This window comes from Monodon monoceros, unplaced genomic scaffold (genome assembly GCF_005190385.1).
Source record: "Monodon monoceros isolate NGI ecotype Baffin Bay Population unplaced genomic scaffold, NGI_Narwhal_1 Super_Scaffold_14, whole genome shotgun sequence".
Classification (NCBI taxonomy): domain Eukaryota; kingdom Metazoa; phylum Chordata; class Mammalia; order Artiodactyla; family Monodontidae; genus Monodon; species Monodon monoceros.
The window spans coordinates 28,530,888-28,557,313 of NW_021703770.1; the positions used below are offsets into that span (position 1 = coordinate 28,530,888).

At 39.4% G+C, this 26,426-nt stretch overlaps 1 protein-coding gene and 1 pseudogene across 6 annotated transcripts in view; both read right to left on the reverse strand.

The window, feature by feature from the left end:
* Positions 1–26,426, reverse strand: part of OXR1 (oxidation resistance 1) — a 719,190-nt gene that overhangs the window by 578,053 nt on the left and 114,711 nt on the right. The window lies entirely within an intron of this gene.
* Positions 10,993–12,386, reverse strand: LOC114895263 (annotated as a pseudogene). Its single transcript, XR_003793481.1, has one exon. The product of XR_003793481.1 is annotated as an elongation factor 1-gamma pseudogene (transcript).

Consider the following 26,426-nt stretch of genomic DNA (forward strand, 5'->3'; position numbering starts at 1 on the left):
TAAGTCAGAAAGAGAAAAACATATGTTAACACATATATATGGAATCTACAAAAAAAATTTAAAAAAAAACGGTTCTGAAGAATCTAGGGGCAGGACAGGAATAAAGATGCAGACATAGAGAATGGACTTGAGGACACGGGGAGGGGAAGGGTAAACTGGGACGAAGTGAGAGAGTGGCATGGGCATATATACGCTACCAAATGTAAAATAGATAGATAGTGGGAAGCAGCTGCATAGCACAGGGAGATCAGCTTGGTGCTTTGTGACCACCTAGAGGGGTGGGATAGGAAGAGTAGGAGGGAGATGCAAGTGGGAGGAGATATGGGGATGTATGCATATGTATAGCTGATTCACTTTGTTATAAAGCAGAAACTAACACACCATTGTAATGCAATTATACTCCAGTAAATATGTTAAAAAAACAAACAAACATAGTTAAGTGGAAAAAAGCACTTTGGAGGTCAAAACATACCAATAAATAATAAACCCCAAACCCAAAGCAATAAACTGTAGGACATATAGGAAAGGGATTGAAACGTTATATACATCACTGGTAAATAAGTTTGCCTCTCAGAAGGAAGGGAATTAACAAGTGGGAAGAAAAACTCTTGCCCAGTACGCTCTCTAGTTAAATTTTTTTGCAACAATCAATCTGTGTGTTACAGATGGAAGTAAATAACATAAATACCCATGTAAGTAAACTCATTTTGTTTTCATTAAAATAACTGCATGATAAGGAGAGCAGTGTGGTTTAATGTGTGTAACAGGGAGTTTAGAGACAGCTTCCTTCATCCTGTGCAGAGGTACACTTTCTCTGGAGTTCTACTAAATAAAGAGATCAACCATCAAATAATAGAATTGATAGCGGCAGAGCTTTTCAGGCTGTCTGAGGTGTTACTGTAGATAAATTCAGACTAAAGATTCTTGGTCTCTACAGGATCCCTGTGTTGCAGATTACATATGCCAGCTGTGATGTAGTTGCCAGATTCTGCTCAGACGTCAGGATTCTTGCTTTTAGACATTTTGCTTGGACTTTTCAGAGCAGCAGCATCAATCAAAAGGCCCTTTCTTCACCCACAAGGTAAGCACAGACTTTTACCTTTCCCAGTGTTCGCCAAGTACTCCTTCTGACTGTTAGTTTTCAGATGTTTTTATACACCCCTTGAGATGTCTAGTGTGCTGTTTCCATGGTTACACTTTCTGAAGAGTTCTTTTGGCAGTGATACAACCTGCATGACTCAGAAGATTTTTTCAGATTTTTCAGTAGAACAGGCCATCTTTGTGAAGAGGCTGTGATTGCCAATGAACTGGGTGTATCATACGTTCTGGGTCTGATACTTATGTTAATATCAGCTTATTTTCTCAAAAGCTTTTCCCAACACATTTACCTTTGGATCAAAAAACTCGTGCATGATTACAGAGAGCAGATCTCACGATACAGAAGGAAAAACCATGACCCACAGTCACTGAGTACGTTCAGCTGATAAAACATAAAGCAGAACTGCCAGCCCCTAACTCCTACTTTGATGTCCTCTCCATCTGCATTGTGGTACCCCTATGTGAGTCTTTTTGGGTAGTGTCTGCTTACCCCGAGTCATCAATCATCACACCATCACAAAGCCAAAAGAGATGCACCTTCACAACCCACCTTGCTATGGACTGAATGTTTGTGTTTCCCCAACATTCATAAATTGAAACCCTAATCCCCAAATGTGATGATATTTGGAGATGGGGACTCTGGAAGGTAATTAGGTAGAACTCTCATGATGGGAGATGAGAGAGCTTTCTTCTCTTTCTGCTGTGTGAGGATACAGCAAAAAGGTATCCATCTGCAATCTAGGAACCCAATTAACCAGCATCTGACGTTGGACTTCCCAGCCTTCAGAACTGTAAGGGGTAAATTTCACTTGTTTAAGCCATCCAGTCTATCATATTTTTTTCATAGCAGCCTGAACTAAAACACATCCAGAGCAATAGATTTCTTATTTCTGATTGAGTAAGGAAACAGAGGAAAAAATTCTCTTTAACATCACACCACAGAAATTTAATTCCCCATTAGATATCTTTCTTTGATTCTCCAACAGTTTCTTCCCAGTGCCAGACTTCTCACTTTTTGTCACTGAATTTTGCATGGAGACACCAGTCTCAAGCAAACAGGGGTATGATTGTATTTAAACTCAAATCACTCTTTGAAATTGGACAAGGTAAAATGGTAAGCCAGGAAAAGTTCAGAGTCTTTCTACCTTCCCTTTCACTGTTACTATCTGGAGACTACATAAACAGTGAGGTAGAAACCATTCAATAAAGAAGAAAAAAAGCAAGATAAATAATAAACCAGGAGAAATTTAGTCCCTTAAAATCAGCATTATGAGCAAGGTAATTTACAAATATCTTTTAGGTCATGCTAATTTCTTATATGTGAATGTGTATATACATACATATATTCCACACACACACACACACACACACACACACGCACACACTCACTCACTCACAAGACCAAGCAGCACATGAGAGGATGTGGCTCTGGGTATCAGGAGACCAAGAGGCTAAGCTTGATGTAATATGTGAATCTTGGGAATTCAGACGTCTGAACATTAAGGTGGTGAGAAAAATGCTTAAGCATAATTGTTAAAAACAAATAGTTTAAATAAATATGAATGAGATAAAAGTTTACACTAAGTTAAACTAAATAATGGGTATTCATTAATATCAAGATCATTTCCAAGAAGATAACATACTGAGACATAGATTGCTAAATATAAGTTTAAATCTATCTACTTTTGGCTTAATTTTTATAGAAACAAAAGATATTTGTGTCTATTAATAAATATGCCTTCTGCCACATTGAGAAAATGGTAGTGTGAAGAATGTTTCTAAAAAATTATAAATTTTAATTACCTATTTATAAGTTTGTGAGTCTACTACAGGATGCGAATATATGATACTTCACAATTGCCTGTTTCTTAGTTTTCACTGGAAAGTAAAGGTTACTAATAGTAAAAATTTATAATCAATATATAAAAATAGAACTACTAGAAACAGTAAGAGTGAAGGGAAACAACTTTATATGCAAAGTATGGGAAGAAAATGGGATGTATTTTGACATGAAGAGTACGCAAGGAATATAGCGTGCATTTCTGTTACAGAAAAAGAGTAATGTTGTCTAAAATAAAATGACTGGTTATTCCAGAACAAAAGGAAAAAGAGTAAGATAAATCCTAAATGGATATAGAAAATTTTCAGAAGGTTTGTGGAAAAGAAATTATGTTGTGAGGTCAAAGCTGGCTAAATTGGATAGATTTATAAGGTTTTCCTTAAATGAGCTCACTAATGTAGTGATACAAAACTAGAGTTTAATTTTCTCTCTGTTAAAGCCACAAATTTTGTGGATTATTGATCCACTCTTAGTAAAAGTTTATAAAGGGTCTTTCTTTATGTAAATGTAATCTGCCTAGGAAAACAAAGATTCTGCATCTTTGAAAATATTTCCTATGTTCTACATAGCCTTTATCAGGACTTTGACTACTTAGAAAAACTGAGTCTTTTCCATTTTAAATGAGCTAAGGGTTTTGTTTGTATGTTTGTTTTTATAACCAGGTAATTTTCTGTATTTGCCATGCAAATCTTTTCATTGTCACTTTGGTTAAAGGGATAACTAAATATTGTTTCACAGTGACTTATGCTCCTATTTGATCAAATGTTTTAAACCTTTTGACATTTTGGACAAACTTCCTCAAATCAAATTTTGAATGAAGTCTTTCTTTTTTTTTTTTTGCGGTACGCGGGCCTCTCACTGTTGTGGCCTCTCCCGTTGCAGAGCACAGGCTCTGGACGCGCAGGCTCAGCGGCCATGGGTCACGGGCCCAGCCGCTCCGCGGCATGTGGGATCTTCCCAGACGGGTCACGAACCTGTGTCCCCTGCATCGGCAGGTGGACTCTCAACCACTGCGCCACCAGGGAAGCCCTGAATGAAGTCTTTTTGACCTTGAACTAACTTTGGGATTTTCCAGAGGGCTCCTGAAAGATCTCAAAAGATTTCTTCTCTCTCCTTATAAAAGAGAAATGTTAATTTATTTAAGCTTATTTGATGTTAAATTGCATAGGAAATATCGTCAAATAAAAATAATATTTAACCTCCTTAGATTATATTTACATAGGTATATCTTATTAATATAAGTAATTCAGAAATTATATGAAATTCCTAAAATTCTGATATGGCCTGGTACAATGTTATCATTCATAATTCCAACTACTGTATATCACAAATATAACCAAATTTACTCATCAATTGCGTTAGTTTTTGTGTGGGTATGAACTATCAACAGATCTTTAACCGTGAATATTTTTAAGTCTTTTGTCATTCATGGCTATAGTTTTATTCTCAATTCTTCTCTGAAAGCTTTTACAATCAACTATAGGCAAATATGCTTCATCTTCAAAGATATGCATGGAAAAAACCTTGACAAGTACTGCAGAATAGAAGTTTCTGATCACTTTAAGATTGTAACACTGAACTAGGTAAGAATTTCTGAAACTATTGGAAAAATGATTCATAAAGCTGCTAACCCAAGATGAAGCAAAATAAGAATTACAGGAGATTGAATGTACTGATGAAGATAATTATAATTTTCATGACTTCATTCAAAACATTGCTCTTTAAGTCCACCTGTCGATGCAGGGGACACGGGTTCGTACCCCGGTCCGGGAAGATCCCACATGCCGCGGAGAGGCTGGGCCCGTGAGCCATGGCCGCTGAGCCCGCGCGTCCGGAGCCTGTGCTCCGAAACGGGAGAGGCCACAACAGTGAGAGGTCTGCGTACCACAAAAAAAAAAAACCCAAAAAAAACCCCACTGCTCTTTAATGTTTTGTTTTCCAGATTTAAAAGACTCTTTTTTCTTCTCGTCCCTTTTAAGCTATATATAACTCACAGCAAATGGTAAAATATATTTTGTCAACAAAAGTTGAAACATTTGTTATTCTCCCACCTTGATCCCTCCAGAATTCAGAAACTCTTATGAAATATTCTTATTTTTCATGACAATATATGTACTTACATAAGTTCAATAAGAATCTGTTCTCCTTGTGTAATAGAAAACAATTAGACAATAGAAACAACAGAAAACAATTAGGCTAAACTGCTTAGCTTAAAGAGACTTTAGAGGTCTAATCTGAGATTCCTTATCACTAAACAATTTAAAGAACTAAGGTTGACTTTATGAAGCCAGTAAAGTCTCTTAGATATGACCCAAGCTTTGATTGAAATGTCATTTTTAAGAAAATGCATACTCATATTCTTATATTTATGTAAATAATCAAGCCAAGTTTAATAAGATTAGACTTACTTTACAAACAAATTTGTTTCACAGTATCTTTGATAAAAATGTGACGACTATAAAAAAAATGTATTTCAATAGATAACTCTGGTGTACCGGTTATCAGATTCTAGTCCTGTTCATTGCCTTTGAGGTTTTGTTATCTACTTGTAAATGTCACAGAAAGTACCACAACAGATCACATGTGAACAGCCTTCATGCCTGTTGCTATATGGGCCACTTAAGAGAGTTCACCAGAACACCCAATAACATCAGATCCAGTCAAACTGCAAACCAGGAAAATCTGTCAGACTGAAACTGCCAACCCCATTCCATGTAAAGATGCTTCAAACTCAAATCTAGAAATTTTCTCAACTGGCTGCTCCCCAGACGCAGAAACTAAATTGGTAATTTACTTGAACTTTAACCTCTGTTAACCTTTTAACCTTTGTTTAAAATTAAACTTTGTTTTTCTTTTGTTTCCATAGAAATGCATCTTGTTAAATTACTTGATTGCTCACATCACATAGAGGCCTGATTTAGTAGAAGCTCACCTACAACACCTTAGGACTTCCCTGGTGGCGCAGTGGTTAATAAGAGTCCGCCTGCCACTGCAGGGGACACGGGTTCAAGTCCTGGTCCGGGAAGATCCCACACGCAGGGAAGCAACCAAGCCTGTGCCCTGCAATTGCTGAGCCTGCGCTCTGGAGCTTGCAAGCCACACTACTGAGCCCATGAGCCACAACTACTGAAGCCCACATGCCTAGAGCCCGTGCTCCACGACAAGAGAAGCCACCGCAAGGAGAAGCCCGCGCACCGCAACGAAGAGTAGCCCTCGCTCCCCGCAACTAGAGAAAGCCTGTGCGCAGCAACGAAGACCCAACGCAGCCAAAAAATAAATTAATTAATTTAAGAAATAAATAAAATAAATAAAAAGCCTTTATTTTTTAAAAAAACTTTTTTTTCCTTTTTCTTTTTTTTGCGTATACAGGAGAGGTGCCAGCCAGAAATAGAAATGTGGGAACCATCAGGCTGTGTGATATTGAAAGCAGGGCTGGGTGAGATCAGCCTGCTGGGGAGGGCAGACGGAGCTGGGCTCTGCAGCCCCTGACCATTTAGGGGCTGGAAAGAAGAGAGGGAGGCAGAGGAGACTGAACAGGAGGCCAGAGGTGGGGTCACACCAGGACGGCGTGGTGGGTGGTCTCTTGGAAGCCAAGAGAAAAAAGGGCTTCAGGGAGGGAGGAGTCAGCTGTGTCAGATCCTGCGGAGCGGCCAAGGTGAGGCCAGAGAAGTGTCTGAGTTCAGGAACACAGAGGGGGTTGGAAGATTTGACGGGAGCAGTTCCCGACCAAGTGGGCTGAAGATTGGCTGGGAGGCATGAGAGACAGTGGACGGAGACAGATCATCGGAACGCAAGTTTTACCGAGAATGGTAAAACTTCATTCACCTCCTGAAATGAAAACATTTCAGGTGAACTTTCATTTCACCTCCTGATAAAAACATCCATATGTTCATCTTGTCCTAAGTAATCGTGAGGATGTGTGATTGCTAATACACCATATTGTGCCTATGTAAATAACTCAGAAAAAATTGAAACCCAAATACATACACATTATCCATTTTAAAAAAAAGTGGTGAACGCTGTATTTTATTATAACCCATTTGATTTATTTAATTGGTTAAATATTGTCTCCTGCGAATCTCTGTTCTTGGGCATTTTTCAATCCTCGGCTAATATTCTCCTTAGAGCCATGATATTAACCTCTCTAGTGCCTTGTATCCTCTCAAGGGCAATTTAAAATGCCTTTCAGCAGCCACTCACACATCAAATAGCCATGAGGATTAGGCAACTGGAAGAACTAAATGACCTGTCCGCCCACCTCCACGATGACAGGCAACTGTTGGGAAGAACGACTACATGACCCTCCGTCCTGACTACTCAAGCAATGGAAACAGCAAATATGTGATTCTTCAGCCTGACTCCATTAACTGTGGCAATGGCGAGTAACACTCTACTGGTTAGTCATGCTCTAAGCTTGTAGAGAGAATGAACAAAAGGGGAAAACTGTTCAAATTAAATATAAAATGGAGTCCAGATCTGAGAATTCCCTGAGCAGACAAAAGCCATGTTAGTAAAACTAAATCTCATTTCATGAATATAAGCAATACTTAGGTTATTTCTTGTAAATGCATGTGACAATCAGAAAAGAAACTTAAGCCATCTTCCTAAAAATGGTATGAGATAATCACTTTTTACCAAGCTCCTACCATCTGGAAACCCCCATTGTAATAACCAATCATTGTAAAGGTTAACAGCTTCCTCATTTTCACTTTATAAGCCATCCTGTAACACCACACTCCTGAGCTTCATGGGAGTCTTTGCATTTGAAAGCTCCCAGTTTGCAAATTGTTCTTAGATACACAATAACTCTTACTGAATTTATTAATCATTTATTAATTTGGTGGTTTTAATTGTGCTATTTCTAGATTTTTGACAGCACCCAGTTCCATAAAAATCTCTGCACTAAGGAAGGGGGAAGCATATACTTTTGTGGACAACCAGCTTTCTTCGCATGGATAATAATAGTAACAGTCTGTATTAGTTTCCTATTGCTGCTGTAACGAATTACTATAAACTTAGTGCCTTAAAACAACACAAATTTATTATCCTACAGTTCTGGAAGACAGAAGTCCAAAATGAGTCTCACTAAGCTAAAATCAAGGCTTGGCAGGGCCGCATTTCTTTTAGGTGGTTCTAGGAGATAATCCATTTGCTCACCTTTTCCAGCATCTAGAGGCTGCTGGCATTCCTTGGTTTGTGGCTCCCTCCCATCTTTAAAGCCAGAGACGTTGGGCAAGTCCTCCTCTTCACTGCCATCTCTCTGGTTTTCTCTGTTCTGCCTCCCTTCCACTTACAAGGACTCTTGTGATTACCTTGGCCCACCTGGATGACCCAGGATCATCTCCCGCATCTGAAGGTCAGCTGATTAGCAACCTTAATTCCCCTTTGCATTAAAACTTATCCACAGGTTCCTATGATGATCAGGACATGGACATTTTTAGAGGGCCATTATTCTGCCTACCACATAGGAACAAAAAGATTAGTCACAATGGCATTTATTAAGTACCTTCCGTATACAAGAACCATTGTATAGAATAATTTATTTAATCCTTACAATAGCCCACTCAGGTAGGTATTTTTATCACCATTTTATAAATGAAAACACTGAGCGAGACAGATGTTCAGCAGCCTTGTGTTTAGAGTCAGAGAGCCAATGAAGGGAGAAAATAGGATTCAAACCCAGTTCTGACTCTAAAACTCCTGTTTTATCCCAAAACATCTACCTCTTTCCCATCAGATCTTGATCCCCTATTTTTCTGTGGATGTCCTTGCCTCTTACTTTTTTGACAAGAGTGAAGCCACACAACTCTCTCCTTTTAAAATACTTTTATATTTTTAAATGGTTGGAAAAAATCAAAAGAAGAGTAACATTTTGTGAAAAGTGAAAATTATTGGAAATTCAAATTTCAGTGTCCATAAATAAAGTTTTATTGGAAAACAGTGTACTTATTTATTTACATGTTGTCTATGGCTGCTTTCTCACTACAACAGCAGAGTTAAGTCGATGGGACACAAACTGTCAGAGTTAAGTCGATGCCCACAATCTGGTCTTTTACAAAAAAATGTTTGCTGACTCCTGCTTTTCACCAACACTGCCAGTATCCAGCTCTCCATCAGTGGCAGAGCCCAGAAAGACTACACTGGGCTGAGGAAGCAGCATTATTGTGGGGAGAGACTGATGTTTCACTCATACCCCTGTCTTGTCTATATTCAAGGCAGGTAAAATTTTTTGAAAATGGAAATAGCATTGAATACCATCCTTATAAACTTTCTCTGGTCTGTGAGTAAGGAATGATCTAGACTTCATCCTTAGAGAAAACTGTCTACTCTGGCCAAGCACTGTGTGAGGAGTCTTTTATTTATAATATCATTTACTCGTCACAACAACTTTGAGAAATATTACTATACCCATTTTACAGATAAAGCCACTGAGACACAGAGAATTTAGCCCATTTGCTCCAGATCCCAAGTGGCTGAAATCTAGACTTTTTTCCTCAAAAAAAAGGCCATGGGTCTTTTTTCTATACAACACTCCCACATCAACTATCCCCTGAATTCCAGAATAAAAAACAGTGAACAAGAATTCTTAAATTATGTTTTTCATTGTTTCCACCTGTGACTCTAAAAGATGTTTAAATAAATAGGAACTCTCTTGTATGAGTATCTTTCACAATCAATTGAGGAATCTTATACCATAGTGTGAAACAGTACCAAAGCAAGATAAAATCCTGCTCTTTTTCCCCACCAAAATGGGACAGCAGGGGCTGCAGCAGACTCCCTAACTGCTGAAGGAGGATCCTTCAGGACTGCAAATTAAATCTGAAGTACTTTGCCAATTGACTCCCAATCGATTATTCCAAGTGTACGTGCTGCAGAGAATGTGACTTCTCCCAGGGACTCTGAAGAGTGGTGCTTAATTATTCATCATGAAATTTAATTTCAGAGCTTGTAATCACGTAACTGTTTAAAATGGAATTTGTCACTGAAACACATTGCGAGAAAATAGCGTATTATTTAACATCTACTCATCTCACTTCAAGATCAGTTTAAAATTGTATGCGTTTCGTGATTTTATGACAGCAATCACATAAGGGCCATGTAAGCTAAACTCCTACATGTCTTCTGCTAATTTGGTTGAGTTAGGCCATTTTCTATGTGAATTGGAAAGGATATTACAGATTAGGGAATGTAGATACCAGCTTTTTCTTTCCTCCCAAAGGTCCAGCTCCACAGAACCACAATTAGCTTACTCTGAGCTCCTTGAGATGCTTAGAAAAATTATCAGCTGACAAATTGAGGCTAAGGTAATAGATGAGGAAAGACATTAACTGAATTAAATGTAAGGATGAAGTGATTCAAATTAGTTTTGGGTTTTTTTTTTTTTTTTGGTTGTTAAAGGACATTTATGACTGCTCTACATTGCAGGAAGCGCTAGGGCGTGTTTAGGGTACAGGCTCCAGTGACACCCACTGAGTTCAAAATCTTGCCTCCACTACCTAAGATGTGTGATCACAGGCAAGTTGCTTAAATCTCTGAACCCCACTTCCTTGTGAGAAAGTAGGGATACCCCAGAGATGATCCACAGCCAGGTTAGGGCCCACAGGCCAGTATCTGTTCCAAGGAGTCTGTGCCTCTTTGTCTGAAGTGTTGAAACTATGACTCTTGGATACGGCTGCCGCCCCAGCTCACAGAGCAGCTGCGGGAAGCAGGGCAGTAGTGTTAAGTCGTTCTGCATATGCTGTGCTCTCACCCTGTCAGCAGGTATTCTCCCCCTTCAAGAGGGAAGATTTGGAATTAGGTAGTTACAAAGCCCCATGTCACCACCTCCTAACTACATCCAATCTTTCCCAGCTAGGCTAGAAGACGGTCATCACAGGAGAGGCAAGGCAATTAAAAAAAAAAAAAAATCAAAACTGAGGAGAGGCCTCTCTTCCTGCTCTTTTGAAGACTCCTCTCCTGCACAGGGAGGTCCTGCAGGTATAGACAACACCCTGCTTCAACATATCTACTCCCCTTTGAAGAAGCCATCACCCACAAAGGAGGCAGCGCAGGAAAGGGTTCGATGTTCAGTTTCCTTTAATGACCCCCATTCTCCCTGAAGGGCAGGTGCGGGCAGCTAGGCGATGGCAAGAGATGTTCCCTTGAAGATCTTGCCCGGATTGAAGGCTTTGCCCACGTGCTGGAAGGCCCCATCCCAGGAAGAGTATTCTTGAACCAGCCTGAGTCTCCTCGCTGCTGGGATCCAGTTTCCAGCATGTGTATGACTCATAGTACCCCTGCCAATCTGGACCCAGCGGAAAGGCAAGCTCCTGGCCTCGGAAGACCCAGACTCCAGAAATGGAGCCGCTATTGTTGCTTCCAAAGAGAATGACACCGGCAAAGGCATTCTTCCTCAGTTTGTCCAATCGCTGGAACATTCCAGTGATGAGGTTGCAGCTCATGAAGGTCTGGGTGAGCTCTTCAGGGAAGCGGTCCTCGGCGTACCACAGGGACCAGCCATCTTTATCAAAGTGCTCCCCAAAGTACGGCAGCGCCACGGAGAGTGTGTCCTCGTTGGAGTGCTTGCGCTTAAATTCATCCAACACAAAGGTGCTTTTGGGCAGGGGGGCAAAGGGATCATTGGCCTTCGGCTCAGCAGCCACTGCCTGCACACGTCCATCCAGCTCCTCCTCAGTAGCAGGGGCAGCCGTCTTCTTCTCTTTCCGCTCGGCCTGGGGCTTCTGCTTCTCTTCTCGCAGAAGCTTTCTCTTTCTGTGGGGTGTCCTTTTTTAGGCTGGCTCTCTGCAAACTTTTTAGCATCAAATTGGGCCATTTTCTCACAGAGTTTCACCTCCCCCAAGACAGCCCAGAACTGGGGCTGGTTAATGCAGGTGAGGAACCAGTGGTTTGGATTAGGGAAGGCCTGGCAGAAAGAAGCTTCCAGAACCTGTTTATAAAGCCACAACAGGGTGCAGACAACTGTGATGTCAGCCAGTATCACACGTTCGCCCACCAGAAAGGTCCTTGTCTTCAAGTGAGCATCCAGCGGCCCCAGAATTCACCTCACCTCCTGCTTTGCATTCTCTGTGGTCTGCTTGTTGCGGTGCATGATGCTCAAGGGTGTGGAACACCCAGGTTCTGGCTGGGGGAACTATGTTGCTATCAGCAAGGCTCCCCCCCTGCACCACCTGGGCTACTGCTTCGGGAGTACTTCCCTGCAGTCCTCGTTGCTCACATAGTAGGCAATGGCGTTGCTCTGGAACACACAGAATCCATCGTCACCCTCAAAGGCTGGAACCTTGCCAGCAGGAAATTTATGGAGAAATTCGGGGGTGTGTTTGGTTTGGCCAAAATGGAAGTGGGGTGGTGCGGTGAGCACGCAGACCTGAGCCCTGCTGCACTGAGTGGCAATGAGGGTCTTGAAGGCCCTCCAGTTTTCAGGATATGGGTACAGGGTCCCAGCCACCATGTGATTCTGCAGAGAAAGGGCCAAGTTAGCTATTTAAACAGAGGCAAAAAGATGCTTTTGAACTTGACAGTATCAAAGATTACTGAGGAATACTTTCATCAGAAAACTCCAGTTGCGGGTTTGCCTATACCCAGGTACAGAGTGAGGCATCCTACAAAGACATCTCAGAATGCCCTCCCTGGTCACAGACGACTGAGACAGAAAACCATTTCCTCAACGTGTTGATGAAAATGAAGTTTAGTGAAGCTGAAGTAGAGGCATTTTTTTTTTTTAATCACTACTAAAAAATAAAATGTTAGGTATCTCCAGGAGTGATGAAACAACTACCATTAAAAAGAAAACCTGACAATTGTCTAATAACCTGTTGTAAAATTTAAAAATATCTAACTTTAGGTGATATCAGGATTTTCCCTTATCGAGGTGATATAGTTCAATGAATGACATAGTTTTCACGAAAAAATATAAATAAATAAAAAATAAACATTTTGTCCTATTGGGTATTCTTTAATCTGTTTCCACACAGCTGTAAAGCTGACCTTAAGGAACAAACCAACTCACATTTTAGTTTAAATTAGATGCACAGTCTTTTTTACACGGCCAAGGATGCCCTGCATGATCTGGAATCCTGACATCTCCATCCTGTCTCATGCTAGTCTGCCCTCAACTTGCTGGCTTCTCTTTAATGCTTCAAAGTCTATTATTTCTTTCTTTTGTCCCTACTTTTAAGCCTTTTCACATACTGTTGCCAGAACCTGAAAAGTCCCAGCCCCCTCTCCATATGACTGGCTCCCCTCTTCTGGATCCCAGTGTAAACGGCAACCCTCTAGCAAGGTCATTCCTTTAGCCCGTCTAAATCATGCTCTTCCTTCCCTCCATCCACTTTTCTCCATCACTGCACCTTGCTAATGTCAGAGCATTCAAAACAGTTTATAAGTACCATGTCTATGTGTCTAATAACTTACATAGTATCTTTTATCTCAAATTTGATTGTAAGTTCCAAAAACTTTTTGGCCCCGAATTTTATTTATCAATGTCTACCCACTGCCTGATAAACGAGAGGTGTGCAATGACAATTTGTTGAAGAAACGGATGAGCTTAAATGTCCCTTCCCATCTCCAAACCACTCCATTCACACACATTTATGGGTAATTGGCTACATTCATGCCTTTAGAAGCAGTTCTAAAACTAGTAATCACATTCTGAATAATATAATGAAAGGTAATATAATTCAGTTCTCCAAAGTTTGTTAAGTCCAATTCATAGATGTTCTACTTTATTCTAATATTTAAGTGAGATAAACAAGTTTTAAGATACAATCTCAATCAACAAAAAGCTTGTAATTTTATTGGAGCAACACCTATACTTTATAGGTACTAGATAATCAGATAATTATTCAAGATAATTAAATCAGGTGCTGAAACAGTGAGAAAACTAGAAGTGATTGTCAAAGGATTTAAAAGAATTGAGATAAGATATTAACTTGATCAAGCACAGGAGGAAAGGAGAGCCCCCGAAAGAATATTAACATGCCATGCAGCGAATCGGCCAGGCTTAGAGAATATCTATTGGGAAGCAGTTTATGTGGATTTGGGTTGATAACGTAGCCTCACAGAGGGACATTAATGCTATACTGAGTGTGTCAATGTGAGTTCTTAGTCAACAAGTTGCCACTGTTGATGTAAGAGCGAGAGATAATAAGATAAAACTGAGGTTCTAGAAGAATCATCTAGCAGGACATATTGGAGGACAAAATGTTCTTTGTAACAAGACAAATGAGATGATGGAAGCAATGCATAAAAGATGGCAATGAAGATGGAAAAAAACAGGAAACAAAATATATTGAAGGTTATCAGTAATTCCTTTCACCTGAAAAAAAGGAAGTTTTGTCATGTTGGAATAAAAGACTGAGAAATTTTAAGAGACTTACAAATTGAAGTTGCAATTTTTCTTAATCATAAGAACACACTTAAATAATAAGAAATAATTTTAAGTGAAAGTTGATTCAATTTGAATAACCAAATGGTACAGTGACAACTTTGTGGCCTCTCCCGTTGCGGAGCACAGGCTCCGGACGCGCAGGCTCAGCGGCCATGGCTCACGGGCCCAGCCGCTCCGCGGTATGTGGGATCTTCCCGGACCGGGGCACGAACCCGCGTCCCCTGCATCGGCAGGCGGACTCTCAACCACTGCGCCACCGGGGAAGCCCCACTGACAGCTTTTGACAAGCTTTCCTCACACATTCACTAATGAAGTTTTATCAGCTAGAATGAACTTCTAATCAATTGACATTCAAAATAAAATAAATGAGCAAGGAGTTTGGATTCAATTTTCCTTGACCCATAATGCTTCAGCTTTATTTTACAAAATGGGCTTAAAAATTTTGGGCCTGTGAATAATAGAAGCTTTCTTAGCTCGACATTATTCTCAGATGTCATCTCACACCTCTTTAATTTATACCAAATTCAAAAAGTCTTTGAGAAGCTAAGCACATAGGTCTTTTAAATGGAGATAAGCTAGGAGGGAACACAGTGCTCTTTTGAGAAATTAGAGCAGGACTCTTTGATCCTTTTTTCCCCTTCATCTTGCCTGGTTTTATAAGTTTTGATTCTATTTCAATCTTTCAGTAAGTAAAAGTTATTTGCATAAATCCATCTCCAAGAAAAATTGCTCTTGGGTCTTAGAAAAAAGTCTGTTGCATCATCTTAAAGCATCTTAAAAGTCACAGAAAAAAACAGAAGCCCAGAAAATGGTATTGACTCTGTTCAGCAAAATCTTTTACCATCTATGCATTACAGACATTTACAGGTCTGCTTTTCACAAGAGATCACAATATCAGCAAAGCATGTGGGTACACTCCTTTCAAAAATAATGTACTACTATTTTGTTAATAAAATGTATTGGCTTTCCCACCTGTCATAAAGGTAATTCCAGTATTCTGAAGCACATTTAGAAAATACAGAAAAACACAGACAAGAAGAAAATTATTTGTGATCTCATCACCTAACTTAACCACTTAGTCTGACTCTATCTAAATTGGAATCACACTGCACATTTCTACTGTATAACTTGATTTTTTCACTTGATAATATATGCTTTTAAACACACTTCTCAAACATTTTTAATGGCTGTCTACTGCTAGTTGAATCATATTTTATTTTACTAATCATCTATTGCTAGAAGCTTTGTGACTTTATTATAAATAATATTGCAATTAACATCCTTGTGTAAAAAATTGTGTATTTCTCTTTCTCTAAGGTGAATTTCTAGGATTGAAATTGCAGAGTCAGAGGTACTTATATTTTATGGACTTCTAGTATATTTCCCAAATTGCCTTTCTACTATTTATAAAAATATAGTTTCAGGTTAACTTATTATCTATAGCCACTCATTTGTGACTATATCACACGGCACTTAAGTTTTCATTTGCTTTGCAATTTTATCCTTTGAGCTGCTCATCAACGCAAATTATTTTCTGTTGGGGTCCTGTGCACATTCTGGGATATGAATGCATGCTGTGTTCAGTTTCCTGTTTGCCTCTATTGGGGACAGTCAGTGGGATCATGATGCAATATGATATTGAAGAGGTAATCAAGGGTCAGATATCTAGGAACTGCGGGTTATGTTTAAGAATTGGGCAGTCCCTGTAGAATTTGGAGTGTGGGTGTATGTGTGTGTGCACGTGCACGCATGTGTTTATTAAAGGTCCCTTTTGTTTAGATGTGAAGGATTGGGCAAATAGCTTACTAACCAGTATGAACCAGTATACATCAGTTTGCAGAAGTGCAACCATACATATTGTTAAAACACTGACATAATTTCATTCTTGCTAGAAGTAGTTGCTACCCTGTGTCCAAGTGTCTTCCTGCCATTTGGGTAGTCCTGACTCTATGCCAGAATCAAGCAACCAAAGAATTAGTACCTGGTATAGCAGTGGGCTTCCAGAATGCTATTCCAGCACTATAGCCAGCGTCTGCTCTTATCAGTTGATGTCTGTCTAGTAGAAACTGTAAATATTTTTTAGATAACCTTCCCAAGGGGATAATTTTTAAGAGAATTTTCATAGTAGTTAAGGAAAGAAGTAATAGTAACTTGTCCCACTTTGGCTAGGGTAAGGGTAGTCAAGAAAAAGGGAAATAGAAAAAGTTGATTTAGGAATTAAAATCAAAGAGATGAACTGAATGTGGAGGTTTAAGGTGGATACTTTGAAATGGTGGCCACAGAAGGCTTCTCTCAATTGTTGACACGTAAGCTAAGCTCTGAATGAGAAAGGAGCAAGGGGAAGAATATTTCTGGCAAAGGAAGGATAGTTATAAAGGCTGAGAGGAGGAAAGAGCTTGACACATTTGCAGACATGAAAGGAGAATAAGGCCATGCAATCCAGGAAGTGGAGTGGAAAAGGTGGGAGAGTAGAAGAAAAGATTAGCATGGTAGGAGATAAATACACTCTTATGGTGGCAAGAATGATTTTCCTCAGATAGGGAGGGAAGACACCTCTACATGGCAGAAGGGTTGGTCCAGGTGCAGATGGGTCAGTAGATTTGGTATCAGACATTGAACGAACCCTAACCTGATGTTATTTTTAATAATGTTATTAGAATTATAAATCATCAATTTTCCAGATACATAGCTTATCTTAATTTTTTAAACAATGTTTCTCAAAATATGCATGTAGGCAAGGCAAAGAAATGCAGCCTGAATCACTATCAAGATATTATTTTAGTTATATATACAGTCAACTATAATGTATTGATATATGCGTAATGTGTAATGATAAATGGATCAGCATTGTACATTTGTTCATTCAATAAATATATACTTACTGAATGCCTACTATGTGCAAGGTATTATGTTGGGTCCTTGTATTACAGTAATAAAAAATATCAGGCACAAATTTTTTGGGAAAACTTCACAGCTCTCTTTCCTTGGGTTCTTTCTGACAACAAAGACTGCTTGCTTGTTGGTAATTTACTTTGAGAAAAGATCCTAGGAAACTAGAATAGGATAACAGAGAGGAGAGAAACAGGAAGGAGAGAAAGGCAATTCAAGGATGCATTATTAATTTAGTTATCACTGTGGGCCCTCGGAGGAATGTGTTGAAGCACATCAGAATTGTCTACCCTGGATATGCAAGCGGGGAATGTTAGCCACTGGCTCCCATCTCCCAATGGTCAAAGGTTGCCCAGAGGAGTGTTGACCCCCTTGCACCTCCAGGTACACCGTATAGAACATTGGGCACCTTCAGTTCCCCATGGTGAGCAACCAAATAGCCCAGGATGGAAAGTAAGGGATGTGCAGCACAAGGTGTTGTAGGGTACACCAGCATGTAGCTGGTTTCAACGGCAATAGCTGTGGGGGGGGGTGCCATGGAAGGTGGGCCAAGGGGATGTGCGAGAGACTTCATGGTCCATTGCTTATACTGCTTAGGTACACTCATTACAGACCCTTAAAATATGTATTTGGCTGCACTCTACAAAAACTGTTAGAGGGTGTGATGTTGGGCTGGCCAAAAAGTTCATTTGGGTTCTTCGTGCGATATTACAGAAACACCCAAATGCACTTTTTGGCCAACCCAATAGTTTTCTAGGGCTACTGTAACAAAATACCACAAACTGGGTGGCTTAAAAAAAGATAGAAATGTATTCTCTCATAATTCTGGAGCTAGGATTCAGAAATTAAGGTGTTGACAGGGCCATGCTCCCTTTGAAGCCTCTAGTGGGGAACCTTCCTCATCTCTTCTAGCTTCTGGTCAGCCCAGGTTCCTTGGTCTGTGGCAGCATAACTCCAGTCTCTGCCTCATCTTTATATCCCATCTTGTCTCTGTTTCTGTGTCTTCGTACGGCATTCCCCATTCTGTGTGTCTCTGTCTCTGTGTCCAAATTTCCCTCTTCTTATAAAGACACCGTTCCTGTTGGATCAAGGAACCACACTACCCCAGCATGACCTCTTCTTAACTGATTACAACTGCAACCATTCTATTTCCCAATATGGTTACATGAAAGAAAAAATATCAGTTAAGGATACATTACAACAACTACAGTGTGAAGAGCCAAAGTCCTAACTAATAAGCTGGTGGTGAGAAGTGAAAGAGACTCACACCTCTGAGAAATATTGGGCAGGTGGAATAGAAATAGGAGATTCAAAAGAGGTGGTTGCTTTAGAGTAAGGAAAAAAACTGAATTCTGCTTTAAACACACCAAGATAGAGGAGTTGAGGGTATTCAATCACAGACCTACTATGTGCCCATTGTTTAAGTTGTCTAACACACATCACACCATTTTTCATAATTTTCTCAGTTGAAACTCTTATAGACACTTTGTAAATGAAGTCTCACAGAGTTAGAACTTTGTCCAGAGTGTGAAGGTATTAATGTCTATGATATTCTTTGAAGTGAGGCAAGTAAATAATTTTCAACATGCTTTCTTTTCCTGTTCCTCTTTCTCTTCCTTCTTACTGTGAGGGAGAAATGTTGCCTGCCGTATCAGTAAACAAAGGATGTTGCAGCCATCAAGCCACCACATTACAGCCTCCCCAACTCAGGATGAAACAGGATGCCTGCCATCTAGCAGTCAACCCCTACAGCCACCTCTGAAGAGACGCAGGATGAGAAAGCACGGGATACTGGCCCCAGAAAGCTGAGGTGCACATCAAAGGAATGATTTCAGCGAGCCCAGACTCTTGCATCTTCCCATACATGGAAAAGAGCTAAATTCCTTAACTTGAGATGTCTGGTTTTCTTTAATTAACAGTAATCTTTTGATGTTCCAACTACCTGGTCTTTGTTGCACAAACTCCTGTATATCTTGGCTCCCCACATTGCCTCTTTGGAGCAGTCCCTCAAAGCCATCTGAGAGCCTGTCTCCCAGGCTTGAAGTCCTCAGAAGGTCCACCAAATAAAACATAATTCTCAACTTCTAGGTTGCACATTTTTCTCAGTCAACATTTCCATCCCCCTCTTCCTCCTTCTATTAATACATCTTTGCCTTGAATTAAGCTTTCACTATCGGTAGAAAATGTGTGCTGCCCATAGATGATGCTTCATAAATGTTTTGGGAAAAAAGGTCCTTACAAATTATTCCTCCTAAACTCTGAAATTTGATTTTGAAATCACTTCCCAAGTAAAACCTGTGAACATTGTTATTGCATATTTAAAATTGTTTCCACCTGCAAGTTTTAAAATATGAAATTTACTTCAATAAAACCCCTCTATAATGATTTAATTTCAGACTCTGAAAGTTACATTTCATCCTACCTGTTTTAAGCAAAAATAACTGAAGCCAAACATGCTTTGCTTTGTCATAGTCCCACATGTACAAATTTTAATTAAGCATAATTATAATCAGCCTCTTCTTATTTTATATTCCCATCCCACATGCTATGTGTTCCTTGTTCCTATTAAAAAGATGGAGTTTTAATAAAAATCAACTTTTATTCTTTGCTCATATGCTATGATTTTATAGCTTTTAAATCCATTATTATTAGGTTCAGGAGCTGGTGATTATTAATTCTCCATACTTTTCTCCCAGTAATGACTAAGGTAAGATAAAGGAAATGACAATTCCTAACCTTGTCTAGCCTTGAAAAATAAGGCTTAGAATAATATTGGTGAGACTTTCACTGGAATGACTGGATTTGAGCAAAAAGTGGGTTACTTCTTCCATAAATTCAAAAGGGATGATGAATTTGTGTCAGGTGTCCCACCAGAAATCCCCAGAGATTGCCTAAGTACTCAGAGGCCCATTCCAGCCTAGAAAACCTTCTCCTAAATGAGCCCCAAACTGAGCTAGCCGCTAAGAAAATTGGAAAAATCAAAGTAAATAGCTTTAATTTATTGTTTTTTTTTCTTGTTGTTCATCGACTCTACATTTTAGTGTAATTAAGACCGAGGGTCTCAATCTTTGAATAGCACAGAATGGGTTACTGGAATGTCTCAATGCTGACCTCTGACCCTCTGCGACCCTGGAGGAGTCTAGCTCCAACTGGGGCAGCTGAGGTTTCCAGGCTGGTTACTTCTGCTACAAATAACTTTCTCTGTTTACCCCCAGTGAGCCACACAAATATCTATGTATGCCTTGATACCAGAAGGATGGGAAACACTGGTTTAAATTCCCATATAGCAATGAGGAAAAATGCCAGCTCTAGATAGATCAGCTATAAGATAAACTCAGTATATTCTCATTTAAAATAACATTATTTATATCAGTAGTTCTCAAACTTTGCTTCATATTAGATTCAACTGGAGAGCTTTAAAAAATCTTGATGCCCAGACTGCAGCTCAAACTAACAACAGAATTTCTGGGAGTGCAGCCTGGATGAGAGACAGTGGATTCCTAGTAATAGGGAACAAATATGGGATTCTCTGAAACAGTCCTGATTTCAACTATTCTTTTACAGGAAAGCAAGTTATTAAATGTGTATCAAAATGTGCGAGTTATGTGCATCTAAATAAGATTCAATTTTTATAGGCTAATACTATTTTTCACATCAAGAGATTCACAAAACAGGAGTAAAACTAGCTCTGGCTTATCCGCCAAAGTAACAGCCAATCCACCAGAGTGGTAGATACAAAAACCTTATGTCATCACTTCAGTTTGATGAGTTTTTATTTTCGGTATATGGCAACTGAAAACATTTTAAAGTTATTTTTTCTTTGTTAATTAATTAGTTTATTCGTACAACCTATGAATTTTGCTGTTAATCAGGAAGGAAAAAGAAGACATGGATTTGGGTGAAGGGAATCACATGAGCTCGTACTGTGAGCACTTTGTGTTTTCCTTTGGGAGAATGTGTGTATGGCAAGGAGCCTGGAGGATGACAGATTTAATTGAAAGAATTGGTATTTTTTTCTTAGATTGTGAACAGCCAAACAGTATACATTGTAAAGAAAAAGAAAAAACAAACAAACAAAAAAACAACTGAATAATTATCTGGGAAGACTAAATTGTGGAAAACAAATTTGAGGAACTGAATCCTGGAACTCTAAATTTTCTTTAGTATAAACTGTTTTGCTAAGATATTCAGCTCTTTTCACTTAACTAGTATAATCACACTGAAGAATCTGTGCCTGTTATTTCAGTCACAGAAGACATTTTGTTTTAACCAAGTACTTTTAACTGTTTAATCAATTGGTTTTAGTGGGTATGTAAACCTACTGAATTTATGTATACAATAGAATTTTATGTTAGTTTTCCTAGTGATTTTGGGTTAAGGGTTCATTGCTTTTCATTAGTTTCTCAGAGAATTATCTGACCCCAAAGTATTAGGCATCAAATTTTAATGGTCCAAAATTTATCATATAAATTACTATTTAAAGCTTAAGTCCTCAAGGGATGATTTTGTCTGCATCTGTCTTTTATTTCCAAATTTAGTAATATTTAAAATTAATGTAATACACTCAGGAAACAAAAATAATAAAAGTTGGCTTTGGTCCTTCTTTGGCTTGAGTTTAGTAGAGAAATGCTGAGGGTCAGTAAATATTCACTCTAGTGATAGAGTGATTAGCAAGTTCCCAGAACCTCCTTTTGTGACTTTCTTCAAAAGGAAGATACAGCTGCAGTTGCCACATACTAAGAAAAGGAAAAAAATAGCCATGAACCCACTGAAGAAAAGCAATAATGTTACAGGGAAGAATCAAATCTGACTATGTGTTGGATCTGTTTCTTTGACTTTAACCTTTGCTTCCTGTTGCTTTTGTTCACTAAAAGCATATTGTCTATACATAATGACCTGCCTTGGGGAGCCCTGCCCCTCTGCCTGAGTGTTAAACCAAAGTGCCTTTGTTCAGGGAAACATCCAGACCCTGTCCGCCTGTGGATGGCTGCAAGGAAGAAGAAATTAGCACATACCCTCCCTGAGGCTGGCCATTCCAAGGGATATTTGCAAAACTTCGGGTCTCTTTACTTTACTTCCTCATCTCCTCCCCCTCTCTGTGCTATAAAAGAAACTGGCATCCAAACCCCGATAAGATGGTTATTTTGAGACTTTAGTCTGCCGTCTTCTCGGGTCTGCTGGCTTTCCGAATAAAGTTGTATTCCTTGCCTCAGCACTCCGTCTCCGATTTATTGGCTTGTGGTGCTGTGAGCAGAGCGAGCTTGGACTCGGCAACAATAAGAAGGGTGTTGGAGGGCATTATGCTAAGTGAAATAACTCAGAGAAAAATACTGTATGATATCACTTATATGTGGAAACTAAAAAAAACACTACAAACTAGTGAATATAACAAAAAAGCAGCAGATATAGAGATACAGACTCACAGATATAGAGAACAAAGTAGCGGTTACCAGTGGAAAGAGCAGGGAGATACAAACTATTGGGTGTAAGATAGGCTACAAGGATGTATTGTACAACACAGGGAATACAGCAAATATTTTGGAGTAACTGCAAATGGAAAGTAACCTTTAAACATTGTATAAAAAATTTAAAAACAAAGACAAAAAGATAAAAAATTTTTAAAAAAAGAAGGGTGTCAGAGACAGGATGATGGAAACCCAGAAACATGAGCAACGAATTCCCAAGCCATCCATTTCCGTTCTTTTGACTGTGTTTATTCTTTTTTGTTGGTTACAGCTGTGCTCTTTCGACAGATGAGCAATTACATCGTGTTAATTTTAATTTAACCTGTGAATAATGGTGATTAAGAGATCTATAACCCAGACATGCTAATTAAGCACCCTTTGTATGAGTTCTAAGAGTGAAGAAGAGTCTTGGGTATCCATCCATTAGACATGTTTGTGAGCCCTCAGCTTCATCTAGCAATGATGACATTTCACTGGGTTTTATTGCCTAGTATCAATCTTATACCATGTCCCCGTCCATGAAAGGCTTTTCAGAAACATCAATGGTGTTGGAGAAAAATATCTTAACGCACTGACTTCTTGTTCTTTTTGAGGGAAAGAGAGAGGCTATGTGCACGACAAGTAAGACGGACTCCCTGCAATACATGTCACAGCTCATTTATTTAAAGATTTATCTTTCATCATTGCCAGAGACCCTGAGGACCAGAGAGCATCACTGTCTGTGTCTCATGATCATTGTGTGTTCTTCCAAGTGTTTAGAAGAAGACTAGTCACAGTGAAACTTAAGGCAAGAGTAGGAAATAATTTTGTCTTAACTTGTCTGGAATGGATTCTTTTTGGTTTAAAAAAGAGATTTCTGTACAGAGCTGAGCTACATAGATCACAAATTATGGTTATGTTTAGAGGTTTCTAATGCTTTATAATTTTTATTATGTTTTATGTTAACACCCCCCCAACCCCGCCTCCCCAACACACAAACACACAGCAACTTGTGCAGAACTTACATAAGGAGTAAGTAATCAACACTTGTTATTGACTTGCTAGGTATGTATGTGTGTATGTCTTTTAATTACAATTTTTTTCCTTGTGATGAGAAGTTTTAAGATCTACTCTCTTAGCAATTTCCAAATATACAATTCTAGGTATTTTAGGTACTTAAGTTGACAAAACACCCATTTGCAAACACTTCAAAGATATGACCCCCAAATCACCAATTGATGTTGGATTATTATTTTTTTTCATAAAAAGGCATCTGCCAATGGGGGTAGGCAAAATAAATTCATTCTTTGAATTTCTGTTTACGTTCTTGGATATTTCTTATCCTTTTCTTCAAATTTTCTTTTGAATCCTGTCTTGGCAATGTATTTTAAATGTCCAAGAGCTCTTTTTGTTTTTATTTCCCTTTTTCTTAGTATCCTGTTCTTACTTTAGGGTGCAGGATCTTTTTGAATATCTCTGAGAGTACAAATTTTGTTTCTTAAGGTTAGATATTTCCTCCTGGTTAAGAAAAATATTTATTTATTTATTTATTTTACCTATATTTCTTTTTTATTCTGAAGGCTTTCTTGAACTATTTGGTGAGGGCTGGTAATTTATTTATCTTTAGGAAAGAAGATGAGCATACTTATATGGGCAGTTTATCACTTGTCAATCAACTTTCTTTAGGGTTAGCAGGCAAGATCCAACCGTTATGGGGTAAGCCTCACAAACACCAGGAAGTCTGAGTGGGGCTGACTCTGGGATGTCCGTAGCAAACTAGGTTCCTTCATTCTCCCCAATTTTTCTAGTTTATTAACAAAAATTAAAAACTACTTATATTTTGCCTGGGAGAGGGAGATAATCTATGCTCACTGTGATCTGCACGATAAGAGAAATTATCTGAAATTTATAAAAAGCAGAAGAGATTGTTAAGTATTCTTTTAGTGCATTCCTGGGATTTATATTTTATTGTCTGTGCTACTTTACAATTCTTGGGCGCAGAGGTTAACCTTTAGATTTTTCTTCAGTAGAGATACGAATAATTTCTGTCTAGTAGAACAGATAATCCTAGAGATTATAGTTTGTGTTCCGGATGGACATTAAGCAGCTGTGTATCTAACCTAGCACGCCTACCCTACCATGGTTTCTATTAAATTGCCTCCCTATAACTTTGTTAGTTCCCTCATTAATTGAGCTTAACATATTTGACATGTGTTCATTTTGTAATTATATGAGAGTCATGCTCTTACCTTTCGGAATATTACATTGAATAAGTGTTAAAACCTAATCAGGGGCTTCCCTGGTGGCGCAGTTGTTGGGGGTCCGCGTGCCGATGCAGGGGATGTGGGTTCGTGCCCCGGTCCGGGAGGATCCCACATGCCGCAGAGCGGCTGGGCCCGTGAGCCACGGCCGCTGGGCCTGTGTGTCCGGAGCCTGTGCTCCGCAGCGGGAGAGGCCACAGCAGTGAGAGGCCCGCGTACCGCAAAAAAAAAAAACCAAACAAAACAAAAAACCTAATCAGATGCCCAGGAACAAGTCCATGATCTGATAAAATAAGATTTGTTTATTCACAGCCAGGGAGTGCACTCCAGAGGAATTCTGCTGGCCCAGAGGGAGGAGGGAAGTATCTTTTGTAAGGTCTGTTTTTCCACTGAAGGGCTCTGAAGAGGAACTAAGGGGCATAGTAGTCAATTCAGAATTGGTTGCTCTTTCTGAAGCAGGTTTAGAAGAAATGGGATTAACTAGGCACTGGGTCTGTCCTAAGGTGAAGAAGACTTCGCAATTCAATACCCCCAGTGATAAATGAAAATTGCCAAGTGGGTCCAGAGTATCATTGATAAGAAAGCGGTAGTCAGTCAAAGAGGGAGTTGTGATAGCATTTTACAACGGCTCTGTGATCTCGAGTGAAACAGTGTTTTCTGTTAACTTTGAAGCTGGCTTTCTGTTTGCTTTCAGAGGCTGAAGAATGGCAAAGTGCTCTTTTCCTTTTCAGTTTGAGCTGACCTTCCCTCTTTCAGTCCTGGGTAGGATTTTACTCTTTCCTGACATGAGAAGGTGGGAGATAGAAGGTGAGATGGACCTTTAACACCATACCACCTTCGCTTCACCTTTCTTTTAAATCCTATTATTTTTCTCTCTGTTCATCTATGCAACATTCCATTTATGAGTCTAGAGCAGGGGCCAGCAAACTTTTTCTGTAAAAGGCCAAACAGGAAATATTTCAGATTTTGAAGGCCAGATGGTCTTAGTCACAACTACTTACCTCTGGCATTATAACGTGAAAGCATCCAAAGAAAATCCATAAATGAAGAGATGTAGCTGTGTTTTTTTTTTTTTTTTTTTTTTTCTGTACGCGGGCCTCTCACTGCCGTGGCCTCTCCTGTTGCGGAGCACAGGCTCCGGACGTGCAGGCTCAGCAGCCATGGCTCACGGGCACAGCCGCTCCGCGGCACGTGGGATCTTCCCGGATCGGGGCACGAACCCGTGTCCCCTGCATCGGCAGGCGGACTCTCAACCACTGCGCCACCAGGGAAGCCCAGTAGCTGTGTTCTGATACAAAATATGTTTATAAAACCAGACAGTGGACTAGATTTGGTCCATGGGCCATAGTTGCCAATCCTGTTCTAAAGTCTCTCTCTGTTTCTACTCAAGTGATCAGCTCCTTTTTCTACCATTGTCCCCATAACATGTTTTCTAAGCTGTGGCTTCCTTTGCTGATTCATCCTTCAACACTGTCATTTGATTTTTTTTTTTTTTTTTTTTTTTTTTT